At 31.0% G+C, this 23,039-nt stretch overlaps 1 protein-coding gene across 1 annotated transcript in view; it reads right to left on the reverse strand.

The window, feature by feature from the left end:
- The window catches only part of LOC124355017 (cholecystokinin receptor type A), a 49,427-nt gene that overhangs the window by 21,220 nt on the left and 5,168 nt on the right, over nt 1-23,039 (reverse strand). The window lies entirely within an intron of this gene.

Below are 23,039 nucleotides of genomic sequence, written 5' to 3' on the forward strand. Positions count from 1 at the left end.
CAACTTAACTTTAAAATGAAAATCTACTTGATACTAACAAAAACATACGTTATACTGTAGGCTACATTATTTTACCAGCAATAGTTTTACCATTGCATAACGAATGACAACTAAAGATTTCTTTTACGTTTATGTAACAACATTAGATTTTTTTAAACCTTGATTAGATTTAAACTCTAGCAAGAAGATCAAGTTCACAGTTATCAGATTAAAGAGTATCTTTTCGCAAGCTGACATACTATACCCCTTATAGAATTTACAATCAGAGTTTTTATACTGTCACAAAAATAAAATTAATTAACTAAATTGCAATAGTTTACTAATTAATGCGGGTAAATTAAGAATAAAAGTACATTAAATATGGAAACTTCATAAAAATAATACAGCCAATGGATACAACATCGAATGCCCTTAATTCGAATGTAATCCCTTAGAAAACAAAGTAGTAAATTAAACTGCCACATGAATAACACGACATTTTCTCTACCTCTTATGCATTACTGCAGAACTCATAAACATGGTGTGGCTATTTCAGTTTCATCCCCATTTATATTTCCATTTACTAAAATTCTTTCTCAAGGTAAGAAAACATTACATCATTGCAAATGTCTTCTTATCTCCACAGACTCATAATACTAACAGGGATCTACCGGTTCTGCCGGCAATTACATGTTACCAATATTAAGACGCCAATGAAATTACGCTTTGTAAGCAACTGAAATAGGGTTAATTTAAATGAATCTAGTAAACTGAAATAAACAAGTTCATGAATTAAGATTAAATGCAGATATGTGCTAATAAGTACGTAATATTGTAATAAAGGAGTGAGATTAAAGAAACTAAAATACAATGAAAGTGTAATAAGAAATAGTGAGTGAGTCGGAATATTTTATTCAATTAGTTACTGAACCAACAAGGAAATAAATGTATAGTAATAGTGATGTAATGATGATGATCTATGGTAATGGTAATGTATGATAATAGTGATAATAACAAGATCTGTAATTTATATTAAAAACTAGTATTATGTATCATTTATTTCTTAAAAGTCCTGAATTTAATATTCATTTATTTATTTCATTACAGGGTAATTTAAAGATTTTGTTTAGAACTATACTATGTGCGAATTAGAATCGTCTTCATGACACCCAGTTTTTAATAAAACAACCAATTCGTTAGTAAACGGTATATTTTAATTGATCTGGCCAATCATTATTAGGCAAATAAAGAAAAAATAAACAAAATCCAATAAGACAAACCCTCATTATTAAAATTCACAGAAATGTCTGCTGATAAATTGGCCTATCAAGTCTTTTTTACTAGTGACTAAAAAAAAACTTTGAATTGGTCATAAATGTAATTGGAGAGTATATCAGGAAGAAGTTTTGGAAAGAAGAAACTCTCGCCTTGTTATGCACGTAGATGTTACATTCTGTGAGTACCATTAAGTGTGAAGCTTAATTTTTACGATCAAATAATGCATTCGATAGCTATTGAGTAGGTATGACCAGAACAAATTAATTTCCCTGAGTTGAAAGAAGCGCGACTTGAAATTTTGAGTGTGCCTGTGGCCGATATAACTAAACTGTTGGCTTTAATAATTAATTTCATGATGAAAATAAAGGCGAAATCTTTGCTTCGCTGACAGCCTTCTTTCACTGTCTTTGCATCGGGTTCAATTCCTCCTAACAGGTTAGAGTTCTCATTTTCCTGAGGCATTGCTTTTAACGTTTAACGCTGACAGTTAGTAAAATGTTGGTGTAAATGGAATAACTCAGTAAATTTAGATTAAAACTAAAGAAAATAAATTAAATACCTTACCCCTAAAGTACTCATGTCACTCGCAATTTTACTGTTGTACGCATAAATAAGAAGTAAGGTTTGCTATATATATACATATACGATATTATATATATATATATATGTGTGTATATATATATATATATATATATATATATATATGTGTGTGTGTGTATATATATATATATATATATATATATATATATATATATATATATATATATATATATTAATCACTGTATTGAATAGAAGAAAAGAAAGAACCAGTTTTCACTTCTATATTTCGGGGGATTTAATACCCCCGTCTTCAGGAAATTTTAAATAAAAAATAATACAAACTATAACACGTAAACAAGAATTAAGAAAACATAAATGTAAACACAGTGCATAACATTTGATAAACTCCAGCTGACGTGAAATTTTTCTAATTCAATCTTGTTGGAACAGTTGATTTTATAAAGGATGGAATGCAACTTGTAATTTATGACAAATTTTGAATGTATTAAAATTGTTTAAAAAGTTATCTTAAATTTAGACCAAATGGATTTTTTGTCTTCAACATAATTTGATGAGCTTGCTCCATGTGCTTTAATTTTAATCTATTGTAGTTTTCATCAGGGCATGGTGGTAGTTGGTTTCTCTTGTGTATGTTGTAGACAATGTCTTGCCATTGGTTTATCTTCATCTTTATGGAAAATGTCACACCTATGCCCTGTCATACGGATTCTTAAATGGTTCTATGTTTGGCCAATATATTGTTTGGAGCAAAACTTACAATTAATTTGGTATATTAAATTTTTTGAATTGCAGTAAATTTTGCCAATTATAGGATAGGTCATTCCGGTACTGCTGCTATTGAATTCTCTTGAAGAACTCATAATTTTACATGTTCCACATCGTGGTTTTTTACGTGGATCACATCCATTTCTTGTATAGTTGATAGATTTTGGAACTAGTGTGTTAACAAGCTTGTTTTTCAAATTTAGAGGTCTTCTAAAAATTACTCGAGATGCTTTTGAAATAAAATTTGAAGTGTCAGGGGAACTTTGAAGTAAATTAAATCCAATTTTTATAATAGAATTAATTTTGTGTAGACCAGGGAAGAATTGAGTAATAAATTTAGGTTCTTATGAATAATCATATGAATTTTTTGGACATTTTGGTTTATTAATTTGATTTTGACAATTTTTTCGGGGTAATCCAAATCTTTGAAGGTTTTACCCAATTTTTCAATGTAGTTTAAGAAATCAGATTGGCTGCTGCATAGTTTCTTTGCTCTTGTTGAGAAACTTTTTGGAATTTATTTTTTGACGTACATTGGGTGACAGCTGGAGAAATGTAGGTAATTTATAGTGTTAGTTTCTTTTATGTGTAATTTAGTTTGGAGAAATCCAGATTCAATAAAAACATCTAAATCTAGAAACGTGACTTTAGATTTTGAATATATCCATGAAAATTTTATAGAAGAGAATTCTTGAAGATCATTAAGAAATTGTGTTAATAAATCGACTCCATGGTCCCAGATGAAAAAATATCATCTATATGACGTAGCCATTTCAAAGGTATTAAGCGTTGTGTATCTAAAAATTCTTTTTCAAATAAACCCATAAATAGACTTGCGTAAGGTGGGGCCATTCTAGTTCAAATTGCAGTACCAGAAGTCATGGTAAGTATCATTCTGATTAGCGTAATAATAAATTGTGTTGTAGGTTTAGTATTATTTGGTCGTGAATTTAAAAAATATTCTGCTGCTTTTACTCCATCTTCATGTGGGATGTTAGTGTATAGGGAATTGACATCCACTGTTACTAAAATAGAGTCATCAGGTAATGGTTGGTTGATAAAGGAAATTTGATCGATGAAATGCAATGAATTTTTTACATATGATGGAAGAGATTTTACATGTAGTTGCAACCGTTCATCAACGAAAGACGATATCCTTTCAGTCGGTGACCCGTAACTGGATACAATGGGTCTCCCAGGGGGATTTTGGATACTCTTATAAGATTAAGACAAATATATAGCCCTAAAAACACTTGTATACTTTATAACCATACGCGATGAATAATATTTACTAATTAGAATACTAAAATTAAGATACACAAGTAAGTCACAAGAAATTGTCAAATCACACATCAATAATATCATTATAATCATTATAATCATTGTAATCATTATAAAAACTTTCATTGTCATCATTACAAAAATGATTTTTATTTCACATTATTATTTGATCATATATGAGAAGCTCTAAATGTATATGTTGAGTATAGATTGCAGCATTAGCAAAGAGATATTGCACCAAATAGATGTAATATGATTATATATTACACTGCATTCACTTTCTCACACATTGGTAGATATAACGTCGCTCTTGAAGAACAAGAACGTTACATTCTTAAATGAAGCTGGAAAATAGTTTTTCGTCTGTTAGACGTTGCTTTATAACCTTTCTCTTTCATTCAGCGCATTTAGCTTCAGTAATTGAGCCCCTTTTCTTAGAAATGTTTGAGACAAAGGTAATTAAATTATTTTTACTACGTAGAAATCGCTTTTTAAATTTTCTTTGAAGGAATCTAAACAAATTTAATACAATAACAAACATTAAATCGCAGAGCTTTTTTACGCGCCATCTCAGACGTTAAACATTGCGCCTGTAATTGAGCTAGTAAGTGAAAACACTATCTGAAACTATTTTCCTAATTTAAAATGCTCAATGAAAGCTATTTTCATTGATAAACTTATTCATCAGATTTATATTTTGTTTTAAGGTTGTTTAACATTCAAAAACTGTTTTACTCTAAATATTTTTCAGTGTTTGTTTGTTTTGTGTATGTGTTTGTGTGCAAGGGTAGTAATAATACATTTCTTTCGTGTCTAACAATTAAAATATAATAAGTGTCCTTAAAACAAATATGGACAATTCTACCGTAAATAATATTAATGCCATTATGCTAAGTAAGTCTCAGCGTGTTCTACGTATATGAATCCCTAATCTTTTGCAATATAATAATAATAATAAGAGTTGGTTTAGGAATGTAAAGCATGTGCCTAATTACTCATTACTGGCATTGGCGCAATAAATTTGAGTTTATAAATTATTGTCTAAATATATCTACTCAAATTCAACATTCTCAGTGTAATTATAAAAATAGATTTTGTGTTCTACAAGAAGTTAAACCCTGCAAGAAATAATTGAATATGTTAATTAAACCTCTAATCAAATTTAAAACACTACAAGCAAATATCAAGTGAGATACTTCAAGTAGTTATACGATTGTCTCATTTTTAACATTACGAAATTCGATTTATGTTAATTCGGACAGCTTTATTCTTCATAATGCAAAATCCAGACAACTTATAAAACCACGCATCCCAAGTTTGTTTATTATAGACAGTTTTGTATAAAGTTAAACAGAATTGATTAGGAACGGCAATATTAAACAAACATTGTTTATTCATTATACAATCCAAACCGATGGCGTTGTTGTTATAGCTTAATTGTGAGTTTAATCATTGGTGATTTCATTATCCAGTAGTAACTTGTGTGATTCATTCGACCAAATACAGTGAGATAAGATGTCTGAATGCAGGTCAATAGCTAAATGGTAGAGATACACAAGTCTGTGAAGATAATGGAGTCTGGCTGTCAAAGCCCAGTTACTAAACATCATTGCAGTTTATAGCATTGTTGGTACATTCGATTGGCTCTAAGTGAATAGCATTATTCCTATTGGCTGTGGAAATCATTTATTATAATTTGAATGTCATGTATTAAAAGATTAGCATCAGTGTGATTTTAAAACTATTACAAAAAGCACTTTGTGGAACCATATATTATTACTATGTTATCCTTAGAGCTTTCTTTTTTAAACTAAACATTTATGGAAGTTATTAGTCAGATTTCTCGGAATAATAATATATGAAAACTTTTTCTAAAATTGTATAATAGCCTATTCGAAAATAACTGTAATAGTCAGGAAGGAGGTAGGAATAATAGTTATATGAGGTAAGCAAACCACATATAGGAGATTACCTACTATAGTCACTTATAAAATAAGGTTAACATTAAGTTTTGAAACCAGAAAGTGTATTAAAACTGATTTCACATTTAACTTTGTACCCTTACACTTTTGTTACGTCCGCACTAGGGATAATATATTTCGAAACTGTTAGTCTGCGCATGTTCCTGTTAGTCTAGGAACCGAGGACTCATTTGCATTGTTAAGCACACAACCTAGTAGTTCGTGAACCAGATAAACGAATTTCACATGCTAAAGGCAAATAACAGATAGTTTTGGGGCTAAAGGTGGATTGTATAGAAATAGTTGAAAGTTACAATATAAAATTTTTCAAAGCATTATTTTTTATGGCACTTAAATTTGTCATTTTGAGCCACATAGCTGGGTTTATAAGGTGGTTGTCTTTTTTTACTTTTTATTTATGTGTTTTACTGTTACTTTCATCAAATGCTTGAAGCTAAATAATAAAATAATTTGAGGAAAAATTACTATTTTATATTTTAACCCATTTGATGCGAATAAAGGTTATTTGGTCAGTTAATTTAACGGGATACAATTTAATTCTATTTTTCTTTTGTTACATAATTGGAATTCAAACGTCAAATTATTTTAAGAGGATTGTTTCATGAAAAGGTGAAGTCATAAAAATATATCTGATAATAAATAGTAGGTCCAGCTACCATATCGAATAATCATTATTCGTATCGTACTACTGGTCCTCTAAATATGGTGATGAAATCTCATTAATATAGGCCTCATCAAACATTCTTTTTAGTTCAACAAAATAACAAATTTTCATAAATTATAAATAAGAAAAAGATAAAATAATTTTAATTCCCATATATAGCCAGATAAATCCAGTAACACCTAACTAAGTAATCTACTGTTTAGTCCATTATTTACTTAACCAGAAAGTACTTAAGTGCAAAATTAGGTTTCGCACCTCATTAAGCTGTCAATCTCTAGATAGTTGCAGACGTGACTGAAATTGTTGCAGTTAATGGGGCCATCCACAGTTATTACGTATAGCATTCATTAACTGACATTATTTGAACAATTTACCTTCTCTAAAGGTTCGGCAACATTAGTTTTTGAACGAAAATGTGTGAAACTCATAGTGAATTGTTATTAACCTTTTTTTCAAAGGTCAATGTTCGAAGCAGATATTTGTTGAAGTAAGTGTGTTTCAATTAATTGTGTTCTTAAAATTTTACGTCATGCAAATCTTGTGGAGCTGGTAATAGGTGTTTTTAAATACGAATACAGCCGTATGTGGAATTGACTACTATTCTTCTAGAAGTGCTATAAACTTGAAATTTTGCACGCTGGTACCTTATGCAGTATACCTAACAGGACATTTCTGGAAACCAGAAGTTTTTACTTTTAACCCATAAACAATTCGCAATATTTCGTACATTTTTTACCCTTGCAGGCCTTTTTATGAAGTGCGATACCGAACGAACCTTTAGAGCTAGCTTGAATCTGACGAAAAATTGTCAGTCAGAGATGACATTAACTATAAAGAAGGTCAAGTCGCTTTTTGCTATATTGTCCTAAGGTTAAAGGGAAAAACGCTCGCATACCTACTTAAAATTCCTGTGATTTTCTCGTTAAAATAATGATTTGAATCCGTTAGTGATTGAAACGTTGGTCACAGCTCTATTCTAACATATAAGGGTGTTTAGAAAGTTATCTAATATACGAAATTGGCCATATGGTTTGTTCCGTATCTTCAACGGTTAACTATAAATTTCAAAGTTTTCACGTTAAAAATAATTATATGATCCTGATAGCGACCGAACGGTTTGTCTTAACTCAAATATAATTTCCACGAAAATTAGGAAATGCCATGATAAAGAGAGAAGTTCCAGTCATTTCCCCCTTATATCCATTAGTTTAGCAGCAAAACGCGTTTAAATGCAAACATTTTGTAATTGTTACGTGAGAATTTTGCTTCCGAGCCTGATAGCGGCTGACGCTTTGGCCGAAGCTCAATTTCAAATATATTAAACAATTATTAAAGGATATAATCCGCACAAAAAAACTGTGGATTTTTGTCCTATCTCCTATGGTTAGACCACAGAACACTCGCATATTTGAAATTTCGTTGATTTCAAGATAATATTAATGATTTGAGCCCGATTGTGACTGAATGATTAGGAAAAGCTCAAATTTAGTTTTACTGTTTACTATAAAATTGGGTGATCTGAAAATAATATGCAGTAAATGTTTAACGTATCATTATCAACCAAAAAATTATTTGAAATAAAAATTATTAGATATGGACCAAGAGATTTGAGTAGACGAAACATTCCGAAAGTATAAAAGTGATAAATTACTATTCCCAGTGGTCCACATATATTTTGTACATTATTATTACATCTCTATGCCTCTGCAGAGGACTTTTCTTGTTTGGCTCATCAAAGTAATTTTGTCAGAGCATATTATTCAGAAAAGCGTCCTTTTAATTACCTCACACCCAATTTGTTCGACTACTGAGTAAATTTATATCCAGTAGATTTATTTACTGCATAATTTTAACCCGGTAAACTCAAGCCTTAGCATACACAAAAAAATGTTTCACGCTTGTTCCCTTGGTCTACTTATACTTATAGCAGACATCAATCCCTTCAGAAAAGAACCTCCTGATCTTTCAATCCCTGGAATTTTACCTCTGCTCCTTGGTAATCTCTCCGGTTTGCCCACATTATACCCTGGACGAATTAAAACCCCTGATCTGCTTTTTACTGATAAAGATAAAAGTAGATTAATAAGTACTCTTCAGTAAGGTACATAGGGTGTAACGTTAGACCATGCAGACATTTCGTTAATGTCCGATAGCGACAAAACGAGAGGTTATATCTCAAGTATGAGGGTAGAATCTAGAACTGGAATAAACTTTTCTACAAAAAGAGGTCAAGTCTCTTTTTATCATATCTCTAAAGGTTAAGCCACTCAATTTTTAAAACTTTGATTAGATACAAAAGATTAAACAATAGTTTACTTAACAGTTGCTTATTGTATCACTTACCATTAGTATAAAGGGGCATAGTTATGGGGGGGATTGAACGAACACCTTCAAGATACATATCATACTGCCTACTTACACCTATAAGACAAAACCCTCCAAGAAGGAAACCTCTGTCCTTCCAGCACCGGTAATTATTATCTCTTCCTCCAAGACACTGCAGATTGCAATGGCAGAATTTTTGAAGAGTTTAAAATTTCCTACAAGAAAGGCTCGGTCACATTTTGTCGTATCTCCTAAGGTTGAACCAAAAAACTCCCTCACAACCAAAACTTTGGTTAACTACAGCAAATACTAGATCTGCTTTTAACCCTTTGGAAGCCTTATCTTTTTCATCATGATTTATCTTTATTTTAAACGTCCATTTGGAGTGTTTATCAAGATATACGTATAAGTAGGTGAACTAAACTGTCTGAGTAGGACAAATGTATAGAAGGCATAAAAACATAAAAGCATTCTACAGGCGAGAACAATGTTTCAAATAAACAAATCAGTATAACAAACCTTTCCGTTTACTATAGACCATCAATAATAAAAATATCAACAAAGTTGCCATCTTGGACAAATAGTAACAGACAACAAGGATGTGACTTCGATATTTGACTTCAAAGATCGATGTACATGGAACGAACCAACTAGTCCGTACACATTGCAACGAATGTATTACATTTTTTTTAAAAACACAACGAAAAATATATTTTTATTTTTATTGATTCATTTAAACTACATGTATTTTGAATTATCAGTTCAAATTTCTGTATGAGTATGCAATTCGAAGGCTGACTAGTTGATATCGTTGCAAGCAAGACTGTCTAAGTAAGTAATCTAGTCAGACCAGTCAGCAGGAGAGACTGCACACCTGCCATTCACCCTGCTCCTGTTGCAATCAGTGAGGCACTTCAAAGGACGAGAGCAGGTGCTACGTTTCCATGACTGCAATTCACTTTTTGTATTGAGTCTGATTGATTGGGTGACTCTGAGAGATTGATTTCATTTGTATCCTTGACTAACATCAAAGGTTAGTTTAGAAAATTACTATCTCTGTAAAATCTATTTATACGCACTAGGAAATTAATTGTAAAACAACTTTAGGTATATTTTATCAATACATTTTGCACTTTTTCATTTAAGGGAAGGAAACTGGAAGTAATTTCAGAGTTTATGATGGTATATTCTCTGAACTCTATATCATCGACAGGGTGACGACACACAGTACGGAAAACGGCTATTTAAGGACATCAAAATATCATGGTGTTTAGAAGCACCTATTTTAACGATGAATATTGATTTAGTACTATTGTACTATAGTTTATCATACCGTCTAACTATGGTGATATACAAAAAGTTTTGTAATAATGGCTAACATTTTATTATTTACCGATATATACTTCTTTAAATAATATATATTTGGGGCTAAATATTTGTTACATGAAAAATATTAAATTTTATTACTGTGGAATGGTTAAACGTTATTTTTCTACAACTCTATGTTTGTAATAAAACTTTTAATCGAGTAGATATAAAACAACAAATTTCGCTTTTTACTGCATGTTATGGTGTTAGGGTCTTGAAATCTCACACATTACCTACCATTCTTCTCTCCCAAAGAAATTTTAATTATTCCGTAAAATATTGCTATAAGTCATTGGAACAGTCACTTTTTATTATTTTTCTTCTGTATCAGTGGACGTCGAGGATACGTCACAATACTAGGTCTAGGATGCATTAAGGAAATTGCAAACTCGTAGTTTAAAAGTATTATTATGAACGTTTAATTTAGTACTATTTTTTAATGTCTTTACGTTTTAAGTTTTTAATATCTTACAAGTAACACTTAATTAAAGAGATAAGTAAACTCTAAACTCTCATGAAAATATCTTGAGTATATGAAATAGAGAGATAGATAAAAACTAATGTAATGTGAATTATGTAAATAGTACTAATAGGTACTCGCAGCTTCGAACGCAATTTTCGCTAGATAAAGATATGTCGTAGACATGTCATTTTGAGGTTAAATTGCAAAATCTCCTAAATGAAATTCAAAACTTCTTATCTAATTTAGAATGATTTCACTTTAAATTTAAATATCTGTTATCGCACAGAATTCGGAGAGGGAAAACAGTTGTATAAAGACCATATCATTGGAATTAAGAATTTCTAAACGTTCCATTATATCTCATAAATAGCTGTAACTTCATTACGATTAAACTATTGTCCATAGCTTTTGTAGTAAAATTAATTTTTATAATGCTGAAACAATTTCGTGAGGGAAGAAGGCATAATTGAGGTACTTATACTTTCAGTATTCGTGTAGTGTTATCAAAAGGACACGTGCCTACCTCGCAGCCAACCCCACTCGTTGTCGTTTGTGCTCCGGTGTTCGATCATGAAAATATGAATATCAGTGACTTTATAAAATACAGTATATATATCCATGCTTTCTACTGTCTGCTGGCTATATAACAATCATCCTTCATCATGCTTCAGTCTAGAAGTTGTATCAATGTTTATATTCCTAATGGGTATCATACTTCTCGTACGAACAAACGGACACTTTTTCCACTCGACGATTTTCAGCTATAAAATTGAACTTAGTGTTTACGGAACGAATCTTGTCTCTTGAGTTCAGTTCCTCCTTGTTGTTCCTTCAGCTACTGTAAATCCCCACAATGATAGAAAAAGCCAATTGTTTTACATCCACACATTCACAATTCAGTGTAAAAGCAATTTTTGTTAATCTAAAATTTTATGAAAATGTTTAGTTACATTTCATTCAGAAAAGGCCTAAAATATGGACTGAATTCGTCACTGCCATGTATAGTAAAAGTTAAATAATGACACTGCCATTGCTATTTGCAGAACACTATAACTGGTATTTGCTCATGCAAATGCGAAATTCTGTGACACTGCCAACATTTCAATTCTATCAGCTGTCAACTATTTTTATTGAGTTTAAACAAAATTCTTTAAAATATTTTTTAAATATTGGCAATTCATGGGTGATACTTCAGAATAAAAATGTGTCAATATTTGATTTGGATATGTAAACAACGTACCTGTTAAAATTTGCGTATGATTATCAAACATCCAAACAACATCAAAACTTGCGGCTTAGGGAAAATATCAATGATCCCTAATGCACAATTTGGTTTAATTCCTAAGAATATTCCCCGTAATATTCCTCAGGAGAACTCATCGCTTAGTAGGTCATATACTTAAACTGCAGACAATTTAGGCGGAAATTGGCCACTTAAGGGATGGTAATCCCGTCACTAAACCACCCTTCACTTTAATGTTAGGCGGACGTTACTGCTTACTAAGGAAGAAGGGTAGTTCGTGTCAACCCACATAAATTACTCGCAGATCGGTAAATATATCTTTTTATACCTTAGAATTACCCGAAATTCGTTTTAAAATTGTCCTAATTATTGCAAGATATAATTTTCTATCAAATTTATTCATAAAATTCCTTAAAACATTAAATTTGAAAACACTGCAGTTTTATAGGAATTATAGTGATCTTAAGTGCCAAAAGTCGTTATTTTTATTGTCTGTAAATGTAATAAGTATTTTTAACAAACTTTAATCGATTTTTTATCGAGGGAATAGTAAAATATAAATAGACTATGACTATTATCATTACAGCTCTAAAAAAATTAGCTTCGACGCTATTTTAATTAGGTTATTAATTCTAGTTGTACTGGTGGAAAATAAATAGGATCACATGACTGAAATTATTTCTTTGCCATTCCAAATAGAATATAACAAACATAGAATAGAAAATACTAACTTGCCAATGGCACAGAGTGAGGGAACGCGGAGCATGGTTGCTGCTTGGTCGACCGCGTACCCGACCATTGGTGGTAGGTAGTTCTTAGGTCATCTTTAAACTGTTTGTATCATTTTTTAAAAGAGCTTATAATTCTTAAAATGTTTCTGGTAAAATAAGAAAATTTTTAACTTTAGACACTCAAAACCCCATCATTTTTAACTTATGTATAGACGTCCTTTCTACTAAATTTTATTTTTATTTCCCTTAAAGTTTAAGTTTTGGATTATAATAATAATTTATATAATAATAATTTATTTCCAAATAACAAACAACAACAAATGATTACAATAAATCCAACAGTAATACAATAATTCAAAATAAGGTAAACATTACATAGCATATATAAAAAAAAAAAACATAACATAGCATATACAAAACAAAAATGATTTGCTCAGGCTGACCAAGTTTACACTTACCAGTTAATTAAAAGGAAAAATGCAATGAACAGGATTTTTGTTGGTTGTTTTTGGAAAATGAAACCTCCAAGGCAAAGCCTGATTGGAGGAAATAACGTGTACTTATTGGATAAGAAATTGCCGTCAAGTAATACAGGGCGCTATATGCCAGTATTATTGATCCAACTCCCTAAGAATTAAAATAGTATATGAAATTTGTATTCTTATAAAAGACATTATTATAAATTATATAAACAATTTAATAAGTAGGCTTCATTGATAATATGAAGTTTTACTAAGTATAATATGAAAGACTTAGTAAAAAAAGTTGTATTTTGAGTTATCAAAATGAACAGCTTTAACTAAACGTAAATCTTAGGTAATTATTAAGTAGTCTTTATAGGCTGAGTTTTAGCGAAGCCTATTATTCGTGAGGCTGTACGTTTAAATGTCTATCTGTCCACACGATATCTGGGAAACAAATTGAGTTATAGCCTTGAAATTGTGCATGAAGCTTGGACTTTTGCATGAAAAACGCGAATGTCACTTTACGGATTTCAGCTGAGCGTTAGTGTATATTTTTACATTAATTTTATGGGTGATTATAATAGTAATGAGACAATAGCACAAGAAATAAATTTACAAACAAATTCTATTGAGATTTTAAGAGATCGTAGAATGGCATTTTAGTTTACTTATGTAATGATTTAAGTTTGTCATATAAACACATGTAACTATCCCAAAAAATATAATTTCAAAATTACCTCAAAAAATCTAAACAATTCCTATTTTCGCTTTCGCTTAATAGTTGATAAACTAAATAGTTATATTCTTTAAAGACCTACGAATACCGCAGCATAAAAAGCGTTTAAAATTACATAAAATGAAAATATTAATTTTTTGGTGCATTACAATCACTTTTTATTGTATGTAAACAATATACATTATTGAATTTCAAACATCTGTACAGATGTTTTAAGTATAATCCTGAGTATCATCAAGTAATTTGACATACAAATTTGACTAACAAAACATAGTTAGTCCACTAATTCTGGTCCAGACTCCTGGTGTTTTCTATACCAATAAATTCCTACGATTACCTTCCTAAAATTCGTCCATGGAGTCAAAGATATTCACCAGTAACTCATGTTTTATAAGAGCTGTAAATAATTAGGGTTTGGTGATTGTTAAAATAATGTCATTGGGTAGCTTTTTGATCAACTTTACTTCAATTGTAACGGTAAATTTTCAAAAGCCGAAGTTTTGTGTTTTAAAACATCATTATTCCTGCCCCAGATGTACGTTTCTTCGTTTTATTAACCTATTTTAAAATTTCCATTGTATAACTTATAAGCATAGAAGTTAAACGCAGTGCAAGGTGAGTAATACGAGGCTATAAGCTACGTCAATACATCTTTGCACGACTCTCAGTTTCAACATTCAGATGATCCTAACAGCTTTCCTTTGAAACCTAAGACTCTATTGAGGTGCAGCCTCAAACTCTCACACTAAGAAACATTTTACATTCTTGAGGGACTGCTTTAATAAGGTTGCGCAAGTCATAAACAACTCTAGCAACTAGGTATAGTTATATTAAATACGTGTTCATTCCAAATCAGGCCTCTATCAGTGTACATGTCTAAGAATTTGATGAAATTGGATTTATCTATGACTTTGCTATACACTGTGACGAATAGCAGTCAAAATTGAAATAAGAATGTCCACCAAGTTGATAATTTTTAGGTCAGTGAGACTGCATAACAAAATCTGTGCAATAAATATGAGTTTTTGTATCAATAATATAAAAGTTCCTTATAATTTAATGAAGTGTATAAGATCAGTTTATACCCTAAGTTAAATTGCCTAAATTGTAATGGTAAATAAGATATACTTATTACAAACCTGTATACAACCTATATTACACACGTGTATAAAACTAATAAACAATGGACAGAAACAAAGTCTGTAGTAATCCTTAGTGTGAGAAAACTGATGGAAAAATGGTTCCAGAAAATGGTTGGATTAATTTCAAAATTACGTCAATGGAAGTACTCACTCATATTAATGTTATATTACTGTATACTTCTGAAATCTAGTAATAGTCTGTTAATTCTAAAAACCTATTTTAGTTTTCTTACTTGACGGTCAACTAAAGTCTTGAACTAATACAAAACTAATACACTTCTTGAAAAATTAACATACACTTGTTACAATAAAACTTAATTTGAATTGCATTATTTAAAACATATTAATACTATGCATGGGGTGTAATAGCTGAGGTAGTAATGCTTTATACAAATGTGTCTGGCAAATGTACTGGAACTTAATGGACGAGGCAGGCTACTGAGCGTACCAAGCCAAAGCAATACGAGCATACTCGTACCAAGTTTCATCTGAATTGGTTAGTAATCGTCTACCATTTTAACTTGTTAGTGTTTTACCATACATCACATGTTTTAAATTGTTTATTTTTATCCATTTATTGGGATTGAAATTATTTTCTAAGAACATCCTAGATGGCTAATAGAAAACTATAAAACATATAATCAAATCTAGGGATTGTATTAATTAATGTTCAGTATAAACTTGGTAGTTACAAGATAACTTTAACTTGACGAGGCGCCCTACGCCGACTTGGGGATCAGAATCACAAATAGTACCTCTTGCCGACTTCATCTAATATTTATGTTACATCTGGACTGTCTAAATATTTTCCCTGCGTTTTATTTTACGTTTTTATATTTCTATATACAATCTAAGTGATTAAACTATAACGCCTTAGCAAGTAATGATCAGTTTAGCCGCCATATCGTGTGTGTATATTGTAAGAGATCATTTTAATATTTGGCTCATAAACAAAATTTAGGGTCTCAGGTTCTATAGATTGCCTTTGAAACTAACCATGAGTAATTATTTTAGAGAATCTTTTACTGTTCGCACATTGTATTCGAAAGTCCTGAATACCTCAAAAATTATACAAACCAAGTAAAACAAGCAGCACGAGGCCTTGGTAACCGAAGACATACGCCGAGGAAACAACCAAACACAACGATACGGGGTTGGTAAGAGAATAGGGGCAGGAAATATTCTGAACCCCCCCTCTCAAGTACCACTTCCTACCGTACCCCTATTTTCGATGTACAATTGAAATATAAACCGTAACTGAGTATTTAAATCATATTGCATTTCTTAATGTTTATTAATTTCTATATTTTCTATATCAAAAGCACAAGTTGACATATTAGAAAAAGGGCAATGAAACTCCGCGCCGCTTTGTAATCCAAGTAAAAATATCAACGTAGTTTAGGAGTGCTTAACAGGTGTATTTACACAGAAATAAATTACTAGATGTTATTTATTTTCAAAATAGTGTAAGGTTAATAATAATAACGTATTATATCCCTTACTTGATAATTAAATGATTAGTAATTTTACTTCTAGTATTTAATTTAATTTTTTACTGTTAGATTTAAATATTATATCAACCGAATATTCGTACACTATTTGCACATATTCACTATTTATCGATTTAATTTATTATTACAACATTTCTTTATACTAACAATCCAAATATTCGGTATAATATACTTAAAGCATATGCTTATGTAAATACGTCTTAAATTAAATAAAAATTTTCGGGTTGTAATATTTAGATTATTTAATATACAAAAGTTATTCTGTGATTAAAATAATAGTTTTGTATCAATTTAACTTTCATATTATTGTTCCAGTGCAAATCTGTAAAGTAATAGTACTTGTTTAAAAGGCGAACAAAATAACAAAAATAATTAAATAATAATTAGTATTATTTAGTTTTTAAATAATTATAAGAAATTTACTAATTTATTATTAAGTATTGGGTAGTATTTTCAATATATGTTCTTAAATTTTATACACACACAAATATATATTTATTTATTTAATATATAACAACATTGTAAGTAAGGAGTAAATTCCTTAAATTGTCATATTTGGATTAATTTCAGGTTTTCAAATTCAATTTAACTTTAATTATTAGCTTTTGAGTGGTGTATTAGTTTTAACAATAAGCCCAATTTAATCTTGTTTAACTAACTTGTGACTAAACGGTATTTATAAGATTAATTTTAATTACTCCTAAAGTCTCTTACAAACTTTAATAGAACTTGAGGATTATATATTTTTTTTACATACCGAAAAAACGAGGAATGGTTAAATAATGTGTTCAAGCAAACGTGTGGTGATTTCTCCTTTCCGACATAGTAGGAGGATGTTTTGGTTTAACAATTTGAATTTGAAGGCTCTTATAACTCAACCAATATTTTGAACGCGCATTCCCCACAAAATATCTTTTTATATTGTATGAGCAAAGTTCGTAAAAGCCGTAATTCAACAAAATTATTATAATACAACAAAATATACAAAAAATAAAAATTCTAATATAAAACCCATAATAAGAGTTATGCAATAGTACTAATCTAACAAATGTATAAAAATTATGAGTGAAATATATAAATAAATAAATAAAAATTAAACAGAATTTTAATTAAATGCTATTACCTAAGCGATAGCGAAGCCTATCATTCGTTTGCATCTCTGACTGTTTGCTATCTGTATGTCCGCATGACATCTCATCAACGAACTGACCTATAGACTTGACATTGTGTATGAAGGAAACAGGATTTTTTCGGACATTTGCCATCGTTCAGTGAAACAAGAAAACAGTAACACTACGTTTCGAGATCTGCAATCTGATCTCTTCTTCAGGTAAAGAACTAACCTAATACATAATTACAAACTAGGTTAAAAATAAACAAATCTTACTAAAGCGTTGTGGCACGCCTAAGTCAGGAATCACAACCTACATGTTGTTGTCAACTTCACTAACACTAAAGACATGCACTTAATACAAAAACTATACAAAACACTAATCATTAAAACTAAACTACGGAATACAGGTCACAATACGTCTTCACTCGTCTACTAACCACCTACGACTGACCAGAGGGACTAGCCAATGGCAATCGTGACGGCTGGCTAAAACAAGATGGCGGAAATACAAGGGAAGGGGAACAGGAATGATCCCTTTCGTTATTATTGGTTCATGCGAGATGAAACTTCTTAAAACCATATTGTGACTCCGCATTGGTTTATTACATATATCCGATCCGTTTGATACTTTTGGTTTTCTCTTTAGTTCATTTTTTAGAATTGGCAACCAAAGCGGCCTAATCTCGACTGATGGTTGACTGATTGGTTGGTCTGCCAATTTAATGTATGTTGCCTCAATTAATTTCCTTTTGAAGAAATGTGGTTCCCGATGTATTATTTGGGCTTCATCCCAATTCATATTGATGGTCTTCGGGACCAACAATGGTGTGCAATTTTTAACTTTTCTGTGAAACCCTTTCTCGTGTTTTCTTTGTGTTCTTTTATCCTTACGTTTAGTGGTCTTTTTGTCTCGCCTATGTGTATTCCCTATTGCAGCTACATTTTATACTGTAAACACAGTTTTTGGAATCCTGTGTGCCATTTTTGGTTTTGTTTTTACGAGACTTTGTCTAAGAGTGTTGTGTGTTTTAAACGCGGTTCTAATGTTGTACTTTCTACCTACTCTTCTAATTTTCTCCGATAATCCCGGCACATAAGGGATTGACATAAACGCAAATTTATCACAATTCTGTTTTTCTGACTCAGGAATGATTCTTCTGGTTCGTTTGCACTTATTAATTACTAATTGAGGGTATCCATTGCTTCTAAGATCCGATTCTATTTTCTTAAATTCTTCTTTTAGTCTATCTTTATCTGAGCACAAGCTCTTTGCTCTATCAAACAACGTGTAGGCTACTCCTTCTTTGACAGATTTTTGATGGTTGGATTGATAATTTAAATATTTTCCTGTGTGTGTTATCTTTCGAAAAACAGTTGTCTTAAGGACATCCCTATCTCTTAATACACACACATCCAAAAAGGGAAGCTTGTTTTGGACTTCCACTTCCATTGTGAGGCGGATGGAAGGAGAAATACTATTAATGTGATTCAAAAAATTATTTAATTCAATGTCTCCATGAGAAAAAATAACAAAGGTATCATCCACATACCTCCACCAAATCTTCGGTTTGAAACTGAGCTGAAGCCAAAGCTTTTCGCTCGAATTCCTCCATAAAGATATTGGCGAAAATAGGAGGACAGTGGAGAAACCCATTGCCATCCCCTCATCTTGACGGTAAATTTTACCCTCTAACTCAAAATAATTGCATTGAGTGCATAGTTTCTAACAGTTCCATAATTACTGGCACGGGAAGTTTAGTTCTATCCTTTAATGTTTGGTCTTCTTTGAGACGTGATTTAATAATTCCGAGAGTTTCTGGAACTGGTACATTTGTAAATAGACTTTCGACATCAAAAAAAACTTACCAGTTTGTCAGTTTCAGTCAACTTTAGGGATTTTGACTTCTCTACGAAATCCCTGGAATTTTTTGATGAAAGAGTCAGTTTTTTCCTACCAATGGCGTTAAGATGTCCAAGAGGACTTTAGACAATTCCCTGCAAGGTGAATCACGAGAACTAATGATGGGCCGAAGAGGGATGGTAGGTTTGTGGATTTTGGGAAGGCCATACATATGGAGGGGATTTTTTGAGTGGTGAGGAAAGAGATCAGATTGCAGATCTCGAAACGTTAGTGTTACTGTTTTCTTGTTTCACTGAACGATGGCAAATGTCCGAAAAAATCCTGTTTCCTTCACAATCCTTCCATCGTCAAAAATAACCTTTTAAACATTGTGTATGAAGTTTTACATATCGAAAAGATTAGATCTTCATTTCTATACGAGGAACACTGGTGCTTGTCACTCTATGGGGTTTGGTTGAGCGTTAGCGAATATTTTTACATTGGTCGTATGGTTACCCAATTTTTCAGAGCATTCAAATTGCAGAAGCAAGCGATTCGCATAATCGCACAGTTAAGGTTCAGAGAAGCATGCAAGGAAGCTTTTAAAAAATTGCAACTGTTGACTCTGCCGTGTCTCTACATCCTAGAGACAATCTTTTTTTGTATGTCAAAATGTGCCATGACACGTGGTCGAGACATACATTCGTATGGGACAAGAGGCAGAGATACCTACCGAACTGGAACTCACAGGACGGGGGTTTACGAACACTTGCCTTCGCAGGCAGGAGTTTGTTTTCTCAACAAGTTGTCAAATTCAATCAAAATTGCCTCAACGCCCAAGGCGTTAAAAGCTCGTTTAAAACGCTTTTTAGCGTCTCAAGCATTTTATAGTGCTGACGAGTTTATGGCATCGACTGGGTGACCGCACAATTGGAACACTGACAGCCGGCGTTGGAAAATGGGAAAATTGGCATGAGTGAATGTGGTGCGACTGAAATTTCTGTATGTTTGACTGGTCTCAATGTGGAGTGATTGTTCCAAATTATAGAAAAATGACTATTGCTATACATTTTTTGTAATGTTCTGGTAAAATAAAAATGATTTGATTTGATTTGATGACAAGTAAATGGCAGAATAAATAAATTTGTAAGCAAACAATATATTCATAAGAAATTTAAACACGTTAAATTTTGAAAATTACAACTCATAACACAACTCTATTGTGACTTGGTGTGTATACTGTTATTATTTAAATACTGATATAAAACCAAAATTAAAAAATCTGAATTTATAACGTAGCGAAATACTTTAAAAAATATTCCATACGAAGTCCTTATTTTTTATAATTTCTATGACCCTTCATTTCTAAAAGACTGAGTTCTACGATGCGTCATTTTTGTGTCATCTTTTTTTGTATCCCTTGTGGAGGAATCTGGATAAACAATAATGTGGATCTTAACGTTGAAGGAATGCACAGTCAATAAAATTATACAATTATAAAAATGGTCTTAATCATGAGAAAACTTTAAAATGCAAAATGAATATAATGTTACATTTTATTAATTATAAAAATAAGAAAAGGACTTACAAACATCTCATATTACTGAAAAAATATCATCTAAGGATGAAGTTTGGATTTATGATATAACACAAAATGTCATATATGTATGACTATTACTGAAACAAATTTACAATAAAGCACTGTATCAAATTTAACCATAACGTACCATTTGCAAGTAGAGTTAGGGATGACATAAAATCCATCAGGTCCATATTAATTATAGCTGTAGATTGAGTAAATATCTCCTAACACTGAGAATATTTCTTGAAATGAGAGGACCTTACGAAGGCACAAGGAAAAATTAAGAAATTTTGTTGCCTAAAACTATATTTTGTCTATCCTGTATAAATATAGTAGCCCCTGAAGTGTTACGTAACCTTTCCGACCCAAACACATTTGCACACCCACTCACAGGTCTAATGTTCTCCTCACCCCTGAATCATCGACTGTATTCCCAATGTGAATTGACCAAATGTTTTAATTATTATTTAATTCAGTAAATTTTATTACGTATGTAATCTTGAAATTAAAAAAGAGCTAGTTCAAATACTCAAATACTAGTACTAATTAAATAGTAAGTTAGTATCAAAGTTAATGCATATTATGATCAGCATTGCACTACCTTGAACAAATTAACGCTTGGACTCATTTTCTTGATTTTTAATAGTTATAATTCATTTTAATAAATAATTTCAAAATAGTAAAAAAATAAAAACTAGTTTATCTATCCAATTGACCAGTTTATGACTAAAATCAAACAATTTAGCATTACTACATACCGATCTGTCATTTTATTGCTTAAGAACCTACATGTGTTTGGGGTTATTTTCTATTAAGTTACCTATTAAATCTAACTAGAAGTAAATTTCAAAAACGATTTTTACAATCGTCAATAAATCAATTACAAGGAACATCATAATTCCTTTAATAAATTTTTATTGACAACAGTTTCACTATGTTGTAGTATTTTGTATAACTAATAAGGGTATGTCTAATTTGACTTTTTATTATGTTTTACAAATTATATCAGGGATCATCTCTAACAGTCACTGTTAATAACCCTCATGCCAGTTTTTAAATGTCTTAAATTTGAATTTTACACTGTCTAAAAAACGTTTAAAGTTTGGAATTTATTGTAATTTATACATTTAGAAAGTTATAATTTTTAATATTTGTTTCGTAGTTTCTTAGTTTTCGTAAAGAACACAAGTAGTACAGAGTTGAACTGTTTAAACGTTAGAGAAAGGTTCCTAAAGTGGGGTTCTTAGTTTATTTACTTATCCATGTCGACCTCATAACCATTTCGTGATCCGGTAAAGTCTGTCTCATCAACGTCAACGTTGAATATTGCAATTTATCTTGACTCCTAAGCAGATAGCTCTCAGAGGATAAGCCCTCCCAAGCTCTCCAACTCTGTCTTTGTTGGGATTATCTGATTTCTTTTCCTCTAGCCAGTGAAGTAAATACATTAACTCTGACCTATTTGAGTACCTAGCAAATCCCTTTTAGAAAAATACAGTCTTGCGAATTTACTATTAACCTATTTGGTCGTTATACGACTATACTCAAGGTAAGTTAAAAGTATTTTACTTTGGTGATAATTATCGAACTAAAATGATGTGTACAATACTGTGATAAATTAATCAGTTTTATTACAAATATTTAATTGTATACCATCAGTAAAGGGAATCAAATTACGACAGATTAGCTTAGTATAATTAGTAGAAATAACTGAAAATTATTTGTAATACAGAATAACTAACCAAGTATATCAATCCGCTTATTGATGTGATAAATTCATTCAATTTTACTATTGAAGCTCATTACACAGTATTATTAGTAGCAAATTATAAGTTTAATGTACTATTGAGGTTGCTATAAGAATACTCAATAGTGATGTGTAGTTGTAATCAGGTTTTCTACAAAAGTTTCTTTGAAACCAATTGATTTTTGTGCAGTGTATACAAGCTTATGACCTTTTTCTCAAAACGCTTGTTTGTGCAATTTTTAATTTTTCCAAATTGATATAAT

This window comes from Homalodisca vitripennis, chromosome 2 (assembly GCF_021130785.1).
Source record: "Homalodisca vitripennis isolate AUS2020 chromosome 2, UT_GWSS_2.1, whole genome shotgun sequence".
Taxonomy (NCBI): domain Eukaryota; kingdom Metazoa; phylum Arthropoda; class Insecta; order Hemiptera; family Cicadellidae; genus Homalodisca; species Homalodisca vitripennis.